This window comes from Electrophorus electricus, chromosome 10, assembly GCF_013358815.1.
Source record: "Electrophorus electricus isolate fEleEle1 chromosome 10, fEleEle1.pri, whole genome shotgun sequence".
Classification (NCBI taxonomy): domain Eukaryota; kingdom Metazoa; phylum Chordata; class Actinopteri; order Gymnotiformes; family Gymnotidae; genus Electrophorus; species Electrophorus electricus.
Genome location: NC_049544.1, coordinates 20,960,354 through 20,982,830, shown reverse-complemented (window position 1 = coordinate 20,982,830; position 22,477 = coordinate 20,960,354). Strand labels below are relative to the sequence as shown.

The following is a 22,477-nucleotide window of genomic DNA, read 5'->3' as shown; positions in this document are numbered from 1 at the left end:
AGACATGATCTACCAAAGTATTTTAAGCTCTGAGCACCAGAGCCCAGTTCTCTGTGCTGGTAATACTCTAGTAGCTAACGTCCTCTTTAACGTTACTACACTTTTTAATGTCTCTACATTTCTTACTGCAGTACACTGCAATTACTCACTTTGAATCTTTTTCATATTCATATATATTTACACACACACTATACAGTGCACTTTGTACAGCTGGCCTCTGCCTCATACGTCCAATTTCTCTGGAAACCTTGTGTGTAATACGCTGCCATTATGACTACCTCTAGAAAAGTACACTGTAACTTTCTACATTGCTGTTATTTTGGAAAGAGACATACATGTAGCATCAAATTATTTGCTTGCTTTCTCTGTTTGTACACAATTCAATAATAGTCCACAAGACTACTTTAAATCATTTTAGATTTATTTGTCGGACCTAATTAGAACATGACCTGGCTGGTCCTAGCCCATGAGAAATATGATTGAAATCCCTGTTCTTTAATCTTGGAAGGTATTGTTACCAATTGACCATGGGATCACCAATGATTTTGTCATTAAGAATATTTATTTTTCAGTCTTCACGAGTGTTCTAATCTTGTTTACATTTTTCCAAACTCTTAAGACCAGTTTTACAGGCAGATTAAGTAAAAGCTACACCCAAAATGTTAGTCTATTACTGATGAGGAATCGTTAGTACTCAATCCTTTACTGTGCTGAGTAATTCTGATAAAGTGGCTCTATTGTCACCTGTTATTATATCTCCTGGATCTACGTCTTTTCAATCAAATGTTATCCTCCTCTGCTAAAGACTAACAGAAGAGCACTCAAGTATAAAATGCAAACAGAAACAATCTTTGCATGAAGTAAAGTTTATTTAAATGAATAAAGCAAAAAGTCAAGGGATATTATTCCAGGAAAAGAAAGGACAGGTTGGGGAAAGGACAGATTTTAAAAGGGGTGGGTGATTTTGTAAGCTGTGCTCTCGTATTTCAGAATAGTTCACTTGCAGTCCACTGCTTGGTGTGCCACACAACCAGAATTTGTATATGAGTAGAGCTCAATATCTGTTAATAGGTCTCAACAGTCTAATATATAGAAGTAAGTTGTGCTGTGGATAGTACAGTAAAACACATCACATCTACTGGTATACCCAACAAGTCATGTCCAAGATAAAAACTAACAAATCAAATCAAACTATTTAAAAATGGAAAGGAACCATGCAAATTTGTAAAGCAAATGTGTAAAGCACTGTTGACAGAATAAAGATATTATGATTATATGCAAGGGAAATTTATCTTGAACTGACCTAATCAAATGATCAAACAGGAAAGGAGTGATGGATGTAAAAAAATAAATTAATACATAAACTGAAACAGAGCGCCAAGGAAAATTAAAGGAAAAAATAAATATAAAATAAATTGGTAAAAAGGAGAGCTGGAAAAAGTTAAACAATAGGGGCAATGTTATTGTAATGTGTGGCACAGACTAAGGTCCTTTTTACAGTCTGCCAAGCTCGTCTGCAGAAGGCACAGACTCTCTTCTTGCTTTCGGAGCATTTATGTTTAGAAATCAAAGTAGGAGTTTTAAGCTCGTGTACATGGAGTGGATGTATGTAAACTAATTATTGATGCGGTGTGTTTGTGTCACCAGCTGGGGTGTTCTCCATTTTGGGTGCCTCTTTTATAGATTCCCTTGCTGTACCCAGATCCTCTCTTCCACCTAGTTTTTTTTTTTTTCAAAAAGCATTAAAAAGGCATTACATTAAAAAAGTATAGACATATTTAAAGTGAACAGCTATCATGTTCTACTGTGGAAAGTTAGATTTATGCAAGAAAGTACATCTGAACCTTCCACATGGCTGCTGTGGTCCAAAGAACTGTGTGTGCATGTTCTGCTTGAAATGACAGAATAAAAACTAAACCGAACTAGACATTTTACCTTTTGTGGAAGAAGAGAGGAAGTGGAAAACTTTGGGAGGCTTGGACAACCAGGAGCAATCTCCTCTAGGTCACTGACCTGGTTGACCATGTGAGAATTCTTGTTGTCTGGGCTCTTGTAACTGTAGTTACAAATCTGATCTGTGGACTCAAAGATCATGATGTGGTCAGTGGAGGTTTCTGGGAATCCAATGATGTTTCCAGTATTGCCCACTGAATTTAAGTCAGCATAGCTGCATGACTCTTCACTGGTTGTGCTCCAGATGGTAAGAAACTTCTTACAGTACTGCAGTTTCATAGGTGGCACTGTATCTCTGGGGCTGATGTTCTCCCCACTGTGAAGGAAATTCATCGTCCATGGACCCCACAGTGGAAACTCCACTAATGGACAGAAGGTTTTGGACTGCCATCTGTACAAGTACAAGTTAGGGATGTGTGATGGGTAAATAAATAAATAAATCTGTAGATACAGTCTATATCAAATCACTTGACTTATAGAATAAAATGATGTAGACGCTTACACTTTCTCCCAGATTGGCCCAGTAGTATTGCTCAGACAGAACAATGGGAGCAGGGTCTCTAGAGTGCTTTCATCTTTTTATAGTGCCATCAGCGATAGCCTTGTCACTTGGCATCTAGAAAGGGCAGAAGAAAACTTGTATTGAACAGTAATGAAGTCGTTTTCTTTCTTTTAAAAAGTCAATACTGTTTGGAAGGGTTTTTTTTTTAACATGTTTTTTAAATGTTCTGGAAATCAATCACAATTTTGTATTCAGAATACTAGTGAGGAAATCAATATTAAACCCATGATAATTATTTATGATTGCTTTTTAAATTAAACCATTTACAGAAGTGATTTCCTCTTAAAACATGACTTGCTCCTTTTCTTTTTTTCAAGCAAATCCTCCACCTATTTAACCATTGCCCATGGTTTAACATTATTTTCTCAAAAATGTATCTGGTCACACCCCTGGCTGGGTGAAACATATTTAAGTGGGAAGGAAACGGGTGAGGTGAAATATGCTGTATGCTATGCACCCACAAAAGTACAAACCTTTATAGCCTTTACCTAAAAGCAAGAAAATACAATTTTGAATTGCAGTGTGCACTAAGACACAGTTTTGGAATAAAGTTGGTGTGGATGTACCATCAGTTTCAAATGTGATTCGAATATCTCATTCCTCCCGATGTGCCACTCCACCCAACTTAGTACAGGTGTGTTTTTTTTTTGGCTGTGAAAATATCAAAAGTGGTCTGCATTCAAGCAAATAAGCAAGAGATATACAATTATTATATTACTTAATCATGCTTCTGTTTGCACAACAATAAAGCCCTTTTTGCCTCTGTGTATTTAGCATATTTCAGTCTGTTCACCTTAATGCATTTTGCACCTCTTCCTACAGTTTATTTGTTTTCACACAGTTTCAGGACACTCATTTTCACTTTCTCTCCTTCTCACTGTCAACGTTTTTCAACCTATAGCCTATGTTCACAAATATTTCAATCTGTTTCAACTATAAAACTAATATATATATATATATATATATATATATATATATATATATATATATATATATATATATATATATATATATATATATATGTGTGCGCATCAGTATGGCCCTTTCTAGGAAATATCATCTGTAAGGCTGTTCAAGAATGCATCCTATATGAAGTGAACTGCATTACAAAATGAGTCTTACAGGTTCTTGTAAGATGGTTCCAATGTTGTTTCATTTCTTCCACAAGAGCCTCTTCCTCCATCGATCTCTCCAGCTGTATCACCTTATCAAAAACCTTCTTCTTCATGACTAAGGTAGTGTCAAGTTCTAGAAAGACAAATGATCAGTTGAATGAATTACCCTAATAAAAGAGGGGGGGAATAAGTGGGAGAACCATCTTAACACGATACTCACAGGAATCAGGCTTGCAGTCATTTCTTCCAGAGTCTGTGAGAGGTGGTCTCTCTGTGGGGCTGATAGCACAGTTTCATACATGTGGCTGAGAAAAAGCTATTATTATTTTAAAATATTATTTCTTGTCTTCATGGTCAGAATCTGCATATTTCTATGGTTTGAAACAAATGAAAGGTGCACAGGCCTCTTTACCTTGAAAAGATTCACTAAAATGATTCACTAAAATACAATTTAGTGAACTGCTGCTTGATGCAGAAAGTGTGGTACAACAGTTATTTTATACAAAATACCTGCAGCTACTCCAAATCAGCTATTGCTTCAGGTTTAGGTTTATCTTACTGTCTTTTCTGAGGGCCACAAAATAAACTACATATTAAAACAAATAAACATATTTTAGTAGTGGTTCTTATACCACGTCCTGGTGGTTAACTACATTTTTAAAACAATTATTATATGGATTGCAAAGTGGCATTTATTTTCCAAGGAAAAATAGCTGGGTTTCTATGAATCATTTTAATGCAACTTTTGACCGTTTGGATAAGAAATCACATTATTTTAAAGTGAATTAATTTAAAGTAAATTAATTTAAAGTAAAGTATTTTAAAGTGTGGTAGAGCACAATGAGCCATTTTAGTCTAATTCTCATTTTCAAGTTACACCTGCTAAGGTCATAACCAGTCTGTAAAGCATTTGACTGACAGAACCACGATACTTTTATCATTCTGATAAAATAATTGATACGAATGATGTTTTGACAGTCCCTATTTCATCATATGAATGGTCCATTGCATGTAACATTAGCACAGTTCCTTCTTTGGCTAGCTGGCTGGCTGGCGCTCACTTTACGTTTATATCCACGTCTCGTTCCTGTCCAGTAGGACAGCAGTTAAAAAAACAACTCACCAGTTCAGGTAATGACAGCTTAGTACCTTAAGGTCAAAAGCAATTCTAAATGTGCTATTTACTGCAACAGTCAATCTATCCTTGAGTTAAGAGTAGCTGTGATGCATATTAATTAATATCAATATCCATCACCTTTAGTTCTTAGCTGGTGCTCAATCTCTCACTATTTCTCTTTCTCCATCCCTTCTTCCCTTCCTGTAGGAGTGTGGATACACCACTGGCATTGTTGCCTGATGTGCAATTCTGGAATGTGGAATTCTGAATCATTTGTAAGAAATTGTAGTGACTTTGCTAAATCCTCTTCCTCATAGTTATTCACAACCAAGGCATCTCCTCTGCGGACTCTCGGGGTTCTCGATCGAGCGTTCCAGAAGATGAGGAACCTTCTGACCTCTGAAGAACTTTCCTGCATCTTCCCCAACCTGCCCCAGGTCTACAGTCTTCATGGTCAGTGTGCGAGTGCATGCATGTGTGCAAATGTGCTGTATTTGTCTAAGTATGTTACTAAAACCTAAAATGCTGAAACCTACTTGGTGTCTAAATCATAATCAAGATTAAAAGTGGTGCAAAACCTACCCAACCTTGGAATGTAAGGACAGAACAATATCAACTATCTGCATCATGCCAGTACCTTGAGCAGGTATCGACTGGAGGCTGTACATGTTTCTTTGGTGGCCTTCATGACATAAGTGGAATTCTGTTGCCCATTGACAGTTTTTTAACAAACCAGATATACACTGTCTCTCTAATCAGATTCTGTGTTTTGATGATGCATTTGTGTTTCAGCGAATCTGTGCGAGTCCATGAAGAGGCTGAGGGACTCTCCTTTAGGTCAAGGCATCGGGGACATTGTGGTGTCTAGAGTGAGAGTTGGTTAGTGTTTCTCCCTTTCTAGTTCACAAGGGACTGTTCTGTATAGTGGGAGATATACTTGTTGCTTTACTTGATATGTCAGTAGCTCAGTTTGTGTGTGTTAGCTTGAAGACGCTGTGGGAGAGGAGTTCCAGGAGCAGGTGTCTCACCTGTGCGGTCAGCAGAGTCAGGCACTGGAGCTCATTAAAAACAAACAACGCAAAGACCTGCGTTTCTCTCACCTTATGCAGGTAACACAGCAGTGGTGACTTTTGTTCTAAAGCCTTTGTACACTAAAGCTTCTGCCATATTTGTTAGTGGGTTGGGTTGTGAATTGGTTGACCCATATTTTGAATTGGAGACTTTCCAGTCTTTGATCAGTATTTATTAGATTTTTATTGTAACATGTAACTTCTAAGGATGCTGTTTTAAAGTATAAACTGATGTTGCCAGTCAACAAAATTTGGACATAAAGGAATGAGCCAAGGATGTCTGTGTGTGTGTGTGTGTGTGTGTGTGTGTGTGTGTGTGTGTGTGTGTGTGTGTGTGTGTGTGTTAGGAATGTGAAGCCAGCACTCACTGTCGCTGGCTACAGTTAAAGGACCTACTACTGTTGGAGATGCAGAGACTCACCAAATACCCTCTGTTGCTGAATAACATCATCAAACGAACAGAAGGCATGTATAGAAACACTCACACACTGAACCAAGAAAACACTTCAGTATGCACACATATGCCAGCTTTCCAAGGAGGCAAGCACATGCATGCATACATGAATAAAAAAATGCTACGTAGAGGAGGACAAAAGACTATAAATATGCATTCAGACCCACATTTACATACTTGGCTCTAAACAGCTTGCACATTTCTACCACATTTACAATTGAATGTGCTTCTTATTGAATTATCTCACATACACCCTTTCTCCTGGATTAACACTAGTACGTGCCCCCACAACAGCTGGTTCACCAGACCTGCAGCCCTTGCTGAGTGCACAGGTGTGCTGCCATGGAACACTACGAGCTGTCAATGAGGTCGACAGGGAGACGGAGCACCAGTAACTGCTCAGCCGTTATCAGCGCAGGTTGGACTTCTCCCCTCTGGAGAAGCAGGCCAGTCCTGTCGCAGCTCAGTTCAAGCTTCGGCCTTACTCAACACAAACATACAAAAAGATACACGTACACACACTTTCGTATCCTCTACCAACTTGTCAAACCCCCTTCATCAAGCTGAAGCACACACACACACACACACACACACACACACACACACACACACACAGTAAGAAGGACAGGAAAGGCACAAGCTGTGTGTCAGCTAGCGGGCTGGATTGCATTCAGCTGTGGTCAAAATACTTCCGTTGGTTTACTTCTGGTTTATGTCAGCAAGGGATTTTAAAGGCTTTTTTTTACCCCATTGTGTAGCCTGTGGGAGTGCATAGGTGTGTGTGAATATATTTTACTTGTTATAAGATTGACAAGCCACCAAGGTCAGAGATGACGGGGTAGGGATATCAGCTCGGCTACTAATCCTACTGCTATCCTTTAGCTCCTTACCTTCCTGTGTGCCAGGCATTCCATTGTATCACCATAGACACCCATACTCAGTATCACACATTCATGTACACACACACACACACACGCACAATCAAATACATTCCCTTACATCAAAACACACATGATGGTAAAAGCATAGACCGACTTGTGAGCGTGAAACCACCCTACCATTGCTCATACACTAAAGAACTACATCCACTCTAACTAATGAAATAGTGTTAAAATTCTGGGAATACTACACTCATAGACTCTTTTAATAAGCACTGATTACAAACCTTGGGCCCCTTTTAATTCTGTAACTCCAATTTGAATACATCACACTTATGTTCAAGTCAAATCCAGAAAATCACCTCCGATAGATACAAAATAACAAACGGATGATTTCTCTGCTGGATGATGTACAAGACATATATATAATTGCTAGAAAGCTTGCTTGATTTTTACAAAGCTTTCTTAGCTAAAGGTCTTAAAAATTGTCTTAATTTTGACAACACTTTTTGTCCAGCGACATCATGATCACTGCAGTCTTACCTCTGTGATGTCTTGTATTTCCTCCTGAAAAACATGAAACAGTAGAATGAAAACAATTTCAGGTAATGTTTGTGTAGCCAGATCAATTTAAATAGATAAATAATTCTAGTCCTGGAGTACATAGTTCTATTTGTGCTGATTGCTCACCGAAAATCCTAAATATTCCATTTTATATCACCATGTACAGTTATGTGCAAAATAATAGCAGTGTGTTTAAAACAACTGAGAAAAGGTTCAATCCTCAGAATAGCATTTATTTCCATATGCACAAAGGCACTGGGAGTGCTGCACATTAAATTCCAAATGAAAACATGAACGAAATATCAATTTTAAACTGAAAATGAGGAAAAAAGAATAATGGGCTGTTCAAAAAATAGCAATGTCTTCATTTACAAACTCCGAATATTTACAGTATAAGCAAAGTTGTTTACAGATTTAGCTTTTCTGTTGAACACTGAACTAATATTTCGTTGTATAACCTTTATTTCAGATAACTGCATATCCACCATCTGCCTTCCAAACAGCTTCTCTGGTCTTACTGCACCTGATCCAGAGTATAAATTATGAACCATGTTCCCTTTCTATGTAGAATCTGGACCTGACTACTCAGAAAATGATTCACGAAGGGCCGTTGACTTGGAAAGTTAGTAAATCTGAAGTTATATGTAAGAGATCATCGCAGCTGAACAAATCACTGTTCCCTCTGGGGAATGCATCTATTGAAATGTGCTTACAGGTGGACTAAAGGTGGACATATCACATGCATATCAAAACAGTCAACCTTTCTATGTAAAGGCTTCAACAGAGCATGGTGCTCTGCTGACTTGGTGTTATCTGAGCTGTTTTTACCCCTGCTACCTCTTATATGACATGGGCTGAATGAGTGTGTGTGTGTGCATGTTTATGCACATGTTTCAAAGACTTTTAATGTGACTGGATGGTTTCAGTGTTCTGTGTGCAAGCTTGCATACATTGTGTTTCCTCTTGCAAATGATTACTTGACTGATCCATTCTCACTCGGTTGCGTGTCAGACATTCTTGCTTTGCTTCTCTCAGACCTGTTGGTGCTACTCCAAAGGGGTCCAGGTGACCGTTTGATCTTGCGCTGTCCGGCACGCTCACCGGATAGGGTTGGGGGCGGGAAGACGGACCTCAAAACCCCCTTTTGCCCTGTTCACTTGGATTCATCCCTTGTCAGATCTGTGGCTATAGGTATGCTTGTAGTTATTCCTACAGCTGTGAATAGCCAGGGTATAAGATTGGTCTGTAATAACTGTCATTTTATTTAAAAAATTAAGAGGCCAGCTAGAAATTGTTCTAACTTAGAATTTCTGCTCTTCTCTCAGAGAGACAGATATACGAGCTGGTGGCTGGGACTTCCTCTGAGAAAGACGTAAGTTCGTTTTTTTCTCTGACTCACCATCTTGTCATGAAGGTCAACCAGTCAGCACTGTTGTGTCTGTATGATGACATTTATGGTGTCAAGTGATTTATGGTTTAAATGACTAACCAGGCACCCAAAAGTATAGAAATCAAGCCTAAAATGAAGTAGATGATTTGTATGAATGAATAACCACGTGGAAAGAGTCTCCCCCAAAATAAGCTCAGTCACATGGCGGAGCAAGTATTGCTTTGAATACTATGCCCATATGTTCAGATGATTTTTAACGCTGTTGGAGAAATTGGGACCTGATTGCTTTAGCGATGTTTCCACAGATGGAAGGACCTGTTGGCCTCTGGAGGCGTTGAAGCCACCAAACAAGGATCACCAGCTCCATAAGAACTCAGGATTTGTAAAGTATTCTAATGCTGTTGCAACGCTGCTCAGTGAAGACAGAATATCGAAGATGCACTTGCAGTGATTGGACTCCTGATATCTTCTCTAGGTCTGCTGGTCTGACCTATAGAGGTTGTGAGGCAAGGTGAGGAATAACAGCCTTTAATTGCTCAGTGTAACTAAGTATTTTTAGACTTTAAAGTGCATGTTTAAGGAAGAGAGAAATTGGATGTAGTGTATATAAAAAAAAAATTGTTGACTTTTTTTCCTTTCTGTCTCAATTATTCAACTTTCTGCCTCTGTGCATGTGTTCAGAGCTTTCTTTAATTCAGCTGAAGTTATTTTAATACAGGTTTCCCTGTCTTTTCTTATTGTTGTTCTACCACACACACACACACACACATACACACACTCACACATTTGTATGGACGTTTCTGACATGATGTAATTTTACCACACACTTACTCCCTATCCATATATTGGCCTTTGACACACACACTGGCACGTGAATACACACACACACACACACACACACACACACACCCATTACCTGTTTTCTGTTTCTGATAACATGATTGATTGCAGGTGACAGTCTTCTGAGTCAAAAGATGGGATCAATATCCCGAAAAACTCCAGACACAATTAAGCTTGCCCAGCAGAGGTTTGGTCTTTTGAGGGAGAAATGAGTGACTTCAGTGGCCATAAGCAAAATGATGCTTCCATAAACTCTCCAAACACGCATGGAAACATACCATGTGAGCCAGTACTCTATTAATCTTCAATTCTGAATCTGTGAAGAGTCTTGTTGAATGGGCATGTCACTGATGTGACTGTGGAGCTTGAAGTGGGAGAGGACTGCGCTCTGCTTCTGAGTGGCCTTTTCGCTCAGAGCGCTCTGAAGTTCTGGTGGACATCCTCACAGTGCGTGATCTCACATGTTCTCTTATTTCTTCAGCCATTTTTCCATGGACTTGGGTATGTTAGGCCTTTTTTTTTTTTTTGGCAGGTTTATTGTGAGATGTATTATAACGAATCCATAGTATAGCCTTTCATGCACATTCTCAAGGCATAAAAAATCATGAGCTAGCGCATGATATAAAATGTGGATGGAATCTTTCGATCAGTGGCGGGGCTGATGAAAAAGCTGCATCAGTTTAGGGTAAAGTGGATGTATTACACACACGCTCTCACACACACTATCATTGCAGCTAGCTAGCACTTTCATATGTTATTTTTTGAAAGAACGACTTTGTGCACTTGTGAGACCCTGATGAACTTCTTGTTTTTGTTTTCACAGAAGATTGCAGGAAACCACTGTAGATGGCTCAAGATGGTGAGAAAATGACCTGTCGGTCCGGATTTAGGTGGCACCATCCCTGGAATTTCCTCTGTTATCAGGACACCATCTGTGTATCTTTGGTCGGGTGATGGTGAGTGGGTCAAAGAAGCAATATGTAAATACTGAGGCTAAACCTGTTCAATGCTTTACCACAGTTCAGTTTGATTGTACCAAACAAAAAGACCCAGTCTGGATGAGTGTGAGTCTGGAGTCACTGGGATGATTTGGGATTGAGTTTAGATGGAACACAAAGTGAAAATTGCCAAACTGAAAATTGACCTTCAAACCGGTAGCAATTCCTAATTTTAACTTTATTCAAATAAATAAATACATAAATTCTTAATGTTTTTGGAGTTGATGTACTTATGTGTACTACCCCTACAGCACTTCCTGTGGCGGTTGTGTGATCATCATAACATTCTAGCTGCCTCTCTCTTTCCAACCTGTTTAAGTAACAAAGGAGGGGCAGTAGAAGCAGCTCAGCGTGAGATCCGTTCTACAGGATTCTGACTTATTACACGAGACATGGTAAAGGGTTTTACTTACACGTTTAAAACATGAACATTCGCACTAAGGGAGCAGCATTCTTAACATTTCATACATCCTGTGTAGCTCCTTCCTAGAATCCCAGCGTGCCTTTCTCCAGCCGAGAAGTGAGACAGGACAGGTGGACCTTGAGCAAATGCACTGCAAAGAAACGACAAGAAAACTGCAGACATGAGACTGAAAGATTAAAAGTTTCAAAGGGAGGATAAGTTAGAATTAAAAGCATTCAAATGAAAGTTCTGATATGTGAGGATCTTTTTTTTTTATAATAAAGTGAGGTGACAGTTTAAGTGAAGATGGAAATGTAACTAAAATAAGACTGAAAAGGGTTGGCTGAGGAAATTAATCTCTCTGTTATTGAAGAGTCTGGCAAGTGTGAGTCCTTCATAGTGGCATCGTTAAAGCAAAACAAGCAGAGGAGAGTCATATTCCAGTCATAATTTATATTTTGCGTGACTAAACTGTGGTCAAAATAAAATACAACTTTGTTTTCAAATGAATAATCCCAGGGTGTTTTACTGAAATCTGTAGGGAGTTAAGGAAATAAAACATGATCGTTTCTGGTTCCTTTTCTTGTTCCGTCTTAGCTAACACTTTACCAGAGAGGGAGCCCAAAAGGAACATAATCCAAACATAAAGCAAAAACTTTGTGAAGGTTTAAAAAAATCAAAACAAAGAATCCCACTTACTTCCACTTTCATCAGGTCTATAATATATTATAAATGTTGTTTCTTATGCCATGAGATCCTTGTTCCCATTTCCTACTCTCTTCGGTTCCTCGAGTCCTTGCCATTTCCTTCACTCTCGGATAGTTCAGATACCGGAGGTGGATGCCGAGTCCATGTTAAGGCATTCTCCTCTGAAATGATAAAACATAGATAACTCTTCTCCACTAGCTCGGAATTCTCTCTTTCTCCTTCCTGCATTTCATTCTCAAGCTTATCAAACTCTTTTTCTTATGGGTCTCTTGCTCAAATTTCTCCTTCAGAGGTTCCCAAGTCTTCTTGACCTTCCTTGATTTTGCCTTATAAAGTTTTCCCTGTTTAGCATGGTCAGTGAGGTCACAGCCTCCAGTGCACACTGTACATTTCCCCTCCTCCATGACGCCACACCATTTAAGGTTTCTGACTCACCAGCATCCTGGGTAATGACAGTTCTCCTTACACACGCTGCAGCACATGGCCTCGTTGTACGGGAACGTTCTCTTTATAGAGCTCATCAACCTCATATTCAAAGTTTATCTTGTCCTCTTGATCTTGTGTTCCTCCAAAGCTGCTCTGGTCTGTTTAATCCCATTTCTTCTAAGCTCCATCATTGTGATTAGATCCTTTAACCTGGTGATGCAAGCTGTCAGTTGTTTGCATTTTTTCAGGAAAATTTCAGTCATCTTTAAGCTCATGGTTTTACTCATTCAGAAAAGCAAAGAAGGCATTCATGCTTGAAATGAGCAGATCCCGTACATCTTTATATTCTTTAAATCTTTTTTCATTGTCCTCTTCATATTTCTCATTACAGGATTCACAGTGAGAGTTGTCAGATAAAACACACAGGCTCTTCCTTCTCAGTCTTAGCATATCTCACTTTGGACTCCATGATTGCGTTAATGGAATTTATAGGCTTGTTGCAGGCATGGGTGATGAGTAAGATATGTTCCTCTCCACGTCCTTACCAAACACGGCATCAAAAACATACCGCTGTCTGTGAGTCAACTGGTGCTTGATGGAACCACCAGACACACTGCATCAATGTCCTGAACTCCAGATGTACATAGCTCCTGTAAAGCTTCAGCTATTCTGAAATCATTGTCAATGCTTTCTCTGTTTCCATATCCAGGAGTATCAATGATAGTGAGAGAGAATATGGACTCTGATCAATGAACACATCATACACAGTGATTGCATTTGTCTGAGATTTGGTTTGGTTTCCTTTTGTCTATATGATCTCACACCAAATTCTGTCACTACATTGGACATTCAGCATGTGCTTGACAATGGCATTGATGAGGGTGGACTTCCCTGCTCCTGTTTCTTCAACCAGTAATATGGTTTTATGAGGTTTGCTTGGGTCTTGCTGTCCAAATGTCTCTCTTCTCAGTTTTTCACCAATTAAATTCCTGGTATTTAGGATGTATCTTGTGATGGGTCCTTTTATGGATTCTTTTGTAATTCCTTGTAGTTGTTTTACCAGTGAAGTCTCTTCATGCCTACATAAAAATCATACATGCAAGTAAAATTAATTCATGTGAATTACTGAACATGCTGTTTTTCTTGCTAAGGTAATCATTATCTTTACTTGCTGCCTGTGATTTTTGATAAACAATTACAAAGGTTTTATCTTTGGAACAATTAAAATAAAATATCCTGCCATTGTTATTTAGTCATGGGCGTTTGCAGTCAGTTTCATTTAAATCCAAATTCAATAGAGCGCACCAAGTGAGTGGATATCAAGAAAAAAAGAAACACTTCAAAGGCTGAATAATGGATAACTTGGACTTGCCGGTTTTGGGCCAGCTCCACCCTGAACATTAAGGTCTAAGCACTTATACAATTCTATAGATGATTCTTTAGACTCTACAGACAGTTCTGGGGCTCTGAGTAGTGAGCTGCAAAATTTTAGTGTTTTCATTACTGCACTTGAACTTGTCAACTGATTACAGCCCTGTGTGCTTTGAGATGTCTTCAATTATTACTGAAATAGATTTTGCCTTCAAGAAGGCAACCTTACTGAATTATTTCAATGTTTGCAATTATTTGTTTTATTTTTTAATTTTAAAAAAGGGTAAGAACTGTGGTGTGGATAGTTGGACTAGTTCATGTAGTCTTACCCTGGAGAGCAAAGTTGACAGTATTCCTTGACTTGCCATGTTGTTTCTAAAGTCTAGGTTAACAAGCTAATTATGTTTGTTAGTTATTACCAAGATGCACAATAAAAAGAGACATGTTTTGCTGGCTAGCAGTGTGAAACTTTCATTATTGTCAGACTCAAATAATACAAATCACATATCAACAGAAAGAAATAACTAGCTAATAAATCTTTGGCATCTTGTGTAACATTAAAGTTAGATGGCAGTCAGCTAATATACAGTACCAGATAAGCCAAATACTGGGTGAATTGTTTTGTACAGCTGTTATAACTTTATTTATACATGACAGATATCTTGAAAGCCTGCTAGCTATGGCAAATTAACCAGTCATGCATATCCTATTATTTTTCCAATGTATAAAACAAGAAATTGTCATTTCTTTAAAAACTGTCCTTTAGTTTATATTGATCTGTAGATATTTTCATCCATTGTTCACACTCACACATGATGGATAATAAACACATTTGTGATTCAGCTAATATTAACCAACATGAAGTGATGGGCATGAAGAGGAAGAGCAGACAGTAGTTTTAGTGCTGAACTGTGTCTAATGTAAAGTACTGGGTCACTAAGGAGTGTTTATGATCATCAGGAACTGCCATGCAGGCATGTGGGGTAATTTACATAATTAACTATACATAGATTCCTAAACAGATATAATGCAAAAGTATGAAGGTCTAGTTTCATAAATTAAATTGCAAATCAGGTTCTGTGACAGTGCATTGTTTTAACTGAATTGCAAGTAGTGAACCTATTTTTATGGTAGCAATCTCAGCCTTGGAGTCATCACGTTTTAAGAAAGTAATGACCTTACCCCTGGAGGGACTGTGTGTCGGCCATGACGGCTGTCTTTACGGTTAGATGAAGCACCTCAGGTCAGGCACTGCCGTCACTATAGTAAATCCAATGAGGAGAAGGCATATTAAAATCTGAGGGAATGTGGAATCCAAGCAGAACATAAAAACACAAATGACACCTCAGTTGTTTTTTTTTTCTCGGCTCTGTTTTGATTTAGATCTGTCAAACAGCCACACATTGTTTTTACGACTTGCATGCAAAAGCGCACGTCTCAGTAGCTACATTATAATAAATAAATATAAAACAGTTCAAATAAAAAATAAATCCACATGCAACACCTACCCTCAGATTTAACTTTATTTTTAAACCTATCTCTCCACAGTGAGAACCAACAGACAACTGGGTCAAGACACTTACTACCTTTTATGTAGCGCCAACACACTTAGATGGGAAAAAACATTTAGAGAAAGTCTTGAATTTCTGTGGTTTTGAAGGTGCAGAAAGACTAACATCCTGAATCACATTTATCTCTTTCACTGAGCTGAGTATTTTAAAATGTTAGAACCAGTGAAATAAATCCTCACTATCACTTTACAAGACTTGATTATTAATAATGGGGAAGTTTAAATATGCAACTGTTCATCCAAAATCTTTCCAAACGTAACATTTAAAAAATACACTGACTTATTAATATAGGCTACAATACATATTCTTGATTACTATATATTTCTATCTGCTCATTAGTTTGGCTGTAGGGACTTACTGCTGTATACGTGTCTATGTGCCCCTTCTACTGATATTTTGAAAGGTTCCGTAATGTATTAGTTTATTAACAAAATGACATGAAATCGGATAAATTAAATATATGATGTTCACTATGTAGCTGGACTATCCCAGCCTAGACCTTCTCAGCATGACGAAGGGACTACGGCATTATTAGAAAAACATCACTGTCTGTATATGTGCTACCTTTGAGGGCTAACTCCAACAAGTGAGAGACACATTTACATTGGGCAGGTGCCCTTGTCAAGTGCTTCATATCAGAGACATTCTATATGATGAGACCGGCCACTAGCTAAAAACTGAATGGGAAAGCTTGAATCTCAACATGGCGACTGTATCCCAGCAGGTCCCACCTTCTGTAAAAAGAACCAATTGCCTTGTCAGTAAAGGCGCAACTGTGAAAGAGCTAGCTATGCATATCGTATTCTGATGTTCGGTCTCATCAAATCTTTGTCTCTTGTGGCAAAGATATGTACATGTGTATAAGCTGGAATAGTCTGAAAAACCTTTTTGTGATGTATTTGAAACAATATTTCAGCTACCAGTTTCACGGTCTCTCCCTATTCAGAGATACAAGAGGCTGGTTTTGAAACAAATGCTCAGAGACATGTTCAAGATGGCCACCGAGTTAACAGATTTTCCTATAAGGACTTTGTTTATAGTCTCTATTGAATACATATTCTCATGTGGCAATAGATAAGGCAGTGTTAAGAATATTAACAGACATTGTGACACACCTAATTGAAAAGCCCTTTTAAAGGTTACCCTTCAAGGAAAATCTCACTATAATTCACAGAGATCGGCCAACACCATCTATAAATCTTAGCCAGAACAGAGTTATGACCTATCAGAACAATGCCTTTCTATGGACTAATCTGCAGTATACACACTATTGTATTGCCTATAGAAATTCAGTATGGAGTGGGGTTAGGTCTGTTAATTTATTATAATGTATTGCAGATTGGGTCCTAATAGCTACATCACCATAATGAATTAGAAATATGGGGATCTCATTTTATAAGCTCTGTGTGCAATGAGGTTACGTGATGATGCATTTTGTTGAATCAATTGCGAGTGATAGTATCTTTTTTAGGGACAATTAAATAATGGGTTCCGGGAAGCCATTACAAATGCACTGATAGAAGGTTTATGTAAAAAAAAAAAGAAAAAAAAAAAAAAAAAAATATATATATATATATATATATATATATATATATATATATATATATATATATATATATATATATATATATATATAGTCCAGTCATATGAGTCACATAAATATTGCAGGCAGCACACTGTTGATGCCTAATTGCACAGCCTTCTGAATCTGACCTAAATCAGAGCTAGAAGCATTTGATCATGCTCCAAAGTATAGAAATGTCCTAAGATGTCTTTCTTGCTTCCACTTAAAACATTAGTAAACATTGTATGATCAAGTAAAAAGATATTCTTTATATGTACTACTTTGTACATGACCTATTTATACTTACACTTTGCTTGGATTCTGCATATCCTCAGACTCTTTTGTGAGATTTTAACATCTTCTTACCTTTAGATCTGCTGTAGTAACAGCCGTGCATGAAGTGCACTATTCACCTGTAAACACAGCTTTCATGACATGCAGATGTTTGGCCCTCCAGAGTCAGGGTCAAGGTCATTAGTGTTGACCCAGTGCAATACAGGTGTACTAGGGTACTACTAGGGCCTTAACATCCTGAATAATCTCATTTGCTGAGCTCCTTTTCTAAACCTGTGCAAAGGTGCCACATGGCCTCTGTTCTCACATGTTCACAGGTTGCGGTAATTGATAACAATTGATAATTAAGTTTCGTAGTTTGTCTTCTATCCATTCATATCTCAGAGCTCATTTTTTGATTCTCATCTTAGATTTTAACTCTGGTTAACACCACCAGAAATAGGCCCTGTCCAAATAAATTGTCAATGATGGAAAGTTATATAGGGCTAAATGAGTAAACTTTCAATAATGAATCCTGCCAGAATTGCAGACAGCAGTGTTGTGTAGATCTACACTGACCCAACTGCTGTGCGTACCGGAGACAGCAGTGTTGTGTAGATCTACACTGACCTGACTGCTCTCTGTACTCCTACAGATCACATGCAGTTTGTCCAACCTGTTAAACTCTGCTTTGTGCAGTCATATCTCTAAAAAGCATTACATGGAAATATGAAGTGTCATATTGCAGTCACAATACACTCCAATCTGTGGCTGAAAACTGGCATTGAATTAGTTAATTACTTCCAGGTTAAAGGAACTGTTTTTTCGATGCACTTAAAGCATTCTGTGGGTGTACGTATCTATATAATTATAAAAAAGGATTGTTTGCACATTGTTGCTTTTATTCTGGAGCATTTGCAAACTTTTAGAAGAGGAACAAAACATACTTCATGGCTTCTATCAAGTCCCAGTTCCACTTATGTACATTTTAACATCAAAATTAAAACATATTGAAAACTTACTTTTAAAGACAAATACTTTACAGGAACCCACAGCACAAGATCACATTCATGGTCATTTAAAAAAGGGGCACACATTAAAAACAAAGATGTACTTGGCATTCAGCAAAAATATTTGTATACATATGAAAAAATATTTAAAAAAACCCTGAAATTCACATTTTAACTTTTTTTAAACTAGAGCAGGTAGAGCTAACACTAACACTACCTACACTACTAAGGTTATGAGCATTTGAGAGTGCTGGATAAGACTATCTGCCAAATGTTGAGAATGTCTTCAAATTTTCAACTGTCCATCTGGCAACAGCTCTGTCAGAGCTAAAAACTGCTCCATTCTGCTTCTACGGAAACATCTTTTAGGACTTTTTTGACATTTGCCGATGTGAAACTAATGTCTCTCGAGGGGCGTTTGGTTAACAAGCTCACCAAGCTTGTGGGAGCCTACGGTCTTAGTTCCAGCACCAATCTAACTGACACCTAACTGAGATGTTCTTCAGTGGTGTCTGCAGTGCATTTCTTCCAAAAAGAGCAGCATCTCTGTTTGGGGGCACCTGGGAAGTCCAGTCCACTTCTGCATGCAGTTGTTGTATTTGGCATCCAGTTTGGTTACTGTTGCTATTATTTCGCACAACTTCAGGGCCACATCACACATTGATACAGCGTGAATTTGTAGAAGCAGACCTTATATTTTTTCTGGAAGGCAGCTCCTTTCAGTTGATCTTTGTATGTGTTATACACATACTAATGTCATTAATGTATTACCTATTAGTTATGCCTGCTCTATAGTTATGCATAATAGGCTATCATTTATGTCACGGTCAGTTGTAAGTTGCTGACACCACTATGTACCCTGTGTAAACCTTTACTGAAATTAGTCTTTAATGAATGACCTGGTTTTGAACAAAGGTCAGGTGTTAGCCAGATGCTTTTAGTATACATTTATTCTGTAAATAGAGATAATGACAAATCTTATTAATTCACCATAAACTGATATATAAGGATTTATATATCAATACACAAAATATCTATTCATGAACAATGTCCCTAGATGCATAGTACAACTGTCTGTCTCCTGCAGTGTTTAAGCACTATTCTTCAGTTGTTCAAGTTTGGGTACTCTTTCAGGTCTTTCTGTTTTCTTCACTTTTTCAATCAGGAAGTCCAGATGCTGAAGAGTAGACGCAGAGTCAGTTTTTAAGGCAATCTCCTCTAGAATGACAACACACTCAACATTCATCCACCAGCCTGGTTTTATTGTTTTCTTTTACTTTTATTTCATTCTCAAGTATGATGATCAACTTCTCTTCTTCAGCGTATTGCTTCTCATATTTGTTTTTCAGATATTCAAAAGACCTCTTGACCTTCCTGGTCTTTATCTCATAGATTTTTCCCTTTTTAGCATGGTCAGTGTGGTCACACCGTCTAGTGCACACTGTACATTTTCCCTCGTTCATGACGCCGCACCATTTAAGGTTTCTGACCCACCAGCATCCTGGGTAATGACAGTTCTCCTCGCACACGCTGCAGCAAGTCGCCTCTTTACTCATGTGCCACCGCCCAGAGTTTATAGGGACTTTTATTTTGTAGGGCTCATCAACTTCACATTCACAGTCACATATCCATAACTTTTTTTTTTTCTGTTTCTGCAGCAGAGCTGCTTTGGTTTGTTCAAGTTCCTTTGTTTTGAGCTCCAGAAGTATGATTTGAGCTTTTAAGTTGCATAAGGACGCCAGCAGTTGGATGCGGTTTTTCAGCACACTTAGCCATCCGTAAGCTCACAGAAATGCTGTCATTCAGAAACGTGAAGAAGTTCAATATACTTGTGTTGAGCAGATCCAGTGCTACTCTGTAATGTGATATTTGTTCTGTTTCCTCCTCCTGATTTTTTTTTTTCATTGAAGGTTTCACAGTGAGAGTTGTCAAATGTGAAGTACACAGGCTCTCCCTTATGTGTCTTAGCACAACTGACTTTGGACTGCTTGATGGCCCTAATCACACTTTTAGGCCTTTTTGGTGAATGCGTGATCAGCAGAACAATGTTTCACTTCAAATCCTTACCAAACAATGAGAGAACTGCATCAAAAATATGCAGCTGTCTGTCTAAGTCGAGTGGTGCGTGATGATAATACAAGGTACACAGCATCAATTTCTTCAACGTGTTTTCATCTAAATAATTCATGTAAAGTTTTATTTGTATTTAAATCACCCTCAGGACCTTTTGTGCTTCCGTATCCAGGAGTGTCAAAGACAGTGAGAGAGAACGGACTCTGATCAGCAAACACATCGCACACAGTGACTGCATTTGTCTGAGATTCGGCTTGGTTTTCTTTTGTCTCTGTGATCTCACACCACATTCTGTTAATACACTGCACACCCAGCATGTAGTCGACCATGGCATTGATGAGAGTGGACTTCCCTGATCCTATTTCTCCAACCATTAAAATCGTTTTACTAGGTTTGCTAGCGTCTTTTTTTCCACGTCTCTCTGCTCAGACTTTCTGCATTGATCGGAGCCACCATACTTAGAAAACACCTTGTGATTGGTCCTTTTATTGCTCTACTGTTCCTTGTAATTTCATATAGTTGCATTCCTATTGAGCTGTATAAAGCTTCATGTCTGAAAAAAAAAAAAAGAAATTTGTATATACATTTAAATTATAACACATTTTTGTTATGGTTAGAGTCTATGGCCCTTGTTAATTAAAGTTTAGTCTGATTGTGAACCAGGTATAGAGCCTACAAACATAGGGTCAGACTCACTTTAGATCAAATATCATATACATGTAAGCATAATATTGCAACAACCTGCAAAATCATCATTATCAACACTGTAAGAAGTAAGCTACTAGTAATTGAGTTTGAACAGTGTCAGTTTACTTGTAATTGTCTGGCAAATGTGAACCACAAATTTAGAATCTAATTTGCAGTTACATGAAAACAATCAGTGCCCATCATAATTAGCTTTTAAATACACCTTTACAATCATGAGCCATCCAACATACAGCCTTTTGTACCTTAGAGTCAAACACTTGAAACCAGACATACTCCTTCCACTCTTTTAGTTCAATTATATATTTTAATGAGTATAAGTGTTAAAACAGATGTAGAAAAAACTAAGAACTATATAATCAGAATGAACAAGTTAAAAAAGAATGACCAGTAGGTCTCAAATGTTTTGAAACCTCAAAACATTTTTGACACAACTGCTTCAAATGTTTTGTTTCATTTCCCTCTCCATTACTAGCCAAAACACATAGCGTTCAAAAAGAGTTTACAGCCGTCATTTTAAACGTGTCTCGACTGACTGATCAAATTTCTCACATAATTACCACTTTTAGAAAGATACTGAGGACCACTCTTCTGCTGTATGTTTTCAGACAGAAATGTCCAGTGAATCCTTGATCATGTTCCAGTAGAAGCTGTGAAAGATTAGATGCCTTGTGACTTTGCACATTTCCTAAAAAGCTTTAGTCTGTTGGGTTGTTCTACAACCTTGGTTTTGCAAATTAAGTTCATACATTTCTGTTTTCAGACAGAAACTCTGAACAAGTTTAGTCATTTCACCTCCCAAGCACCAGCTTGCCTCCAAGGAAAGCAACCCTATAAAACCTACCTTGTCAGACATTGTCATTCGCTTTGTGAAACTGAGTCCCTGCACAAGGATCAGCAAAGGCCAACAAAGACCAACAAAGTAAGAACTTGTATTTAATTTCACTTCAAGCTTGACTTGTACTATGCCTCAATGATTACAAGGACCTCACACAGCCTTTCTGACCAACCATTCAAAGACATCTCTATGCTATACTCTACACATGTCTACTCTATATAAAACATTATCTACAAAAACAATTCTCTATGCTACATTCCACAAATACTTCTATATGATATATTCTACAAAATGCTTCTCTACACTATGCTATACTCCACAAAACACTTCTCTATTCTATACTCTACAAAATGCTTCCCTATGCTATACAATTAATGATAATTTAAATAAATAAAGTCACATGCAAGGGTCAGAGACAGGGCAAGTCAAAAATGCCAAAGCAACAGAGCTTGAATGAATGACTGACTGGCCACTGAGCACAGTGTGTGAAAAAGAAGACCATCTTTTTATTGCATTCTGATCAACACTGATGATCACACACATTCAGTCTCACAAAGTTCAATGGACACATAACCAACTTCAAGAAATGTCACT

The 22,477-nt window shown here is 38.0% G+C and overlaps 1 pseudogene; it reads right to left on the bottom strand.

Moving 5' to 3' along the window:
• Positions 1-6,621: 6,621 nt before the first annotated feature.
• On the bottom strand, positions 6,622-22,068 carry LOC113587065 (annotated as a pseudogene).
• Positions 22,069-22,477: the final 409 nt, after the last annotated feature.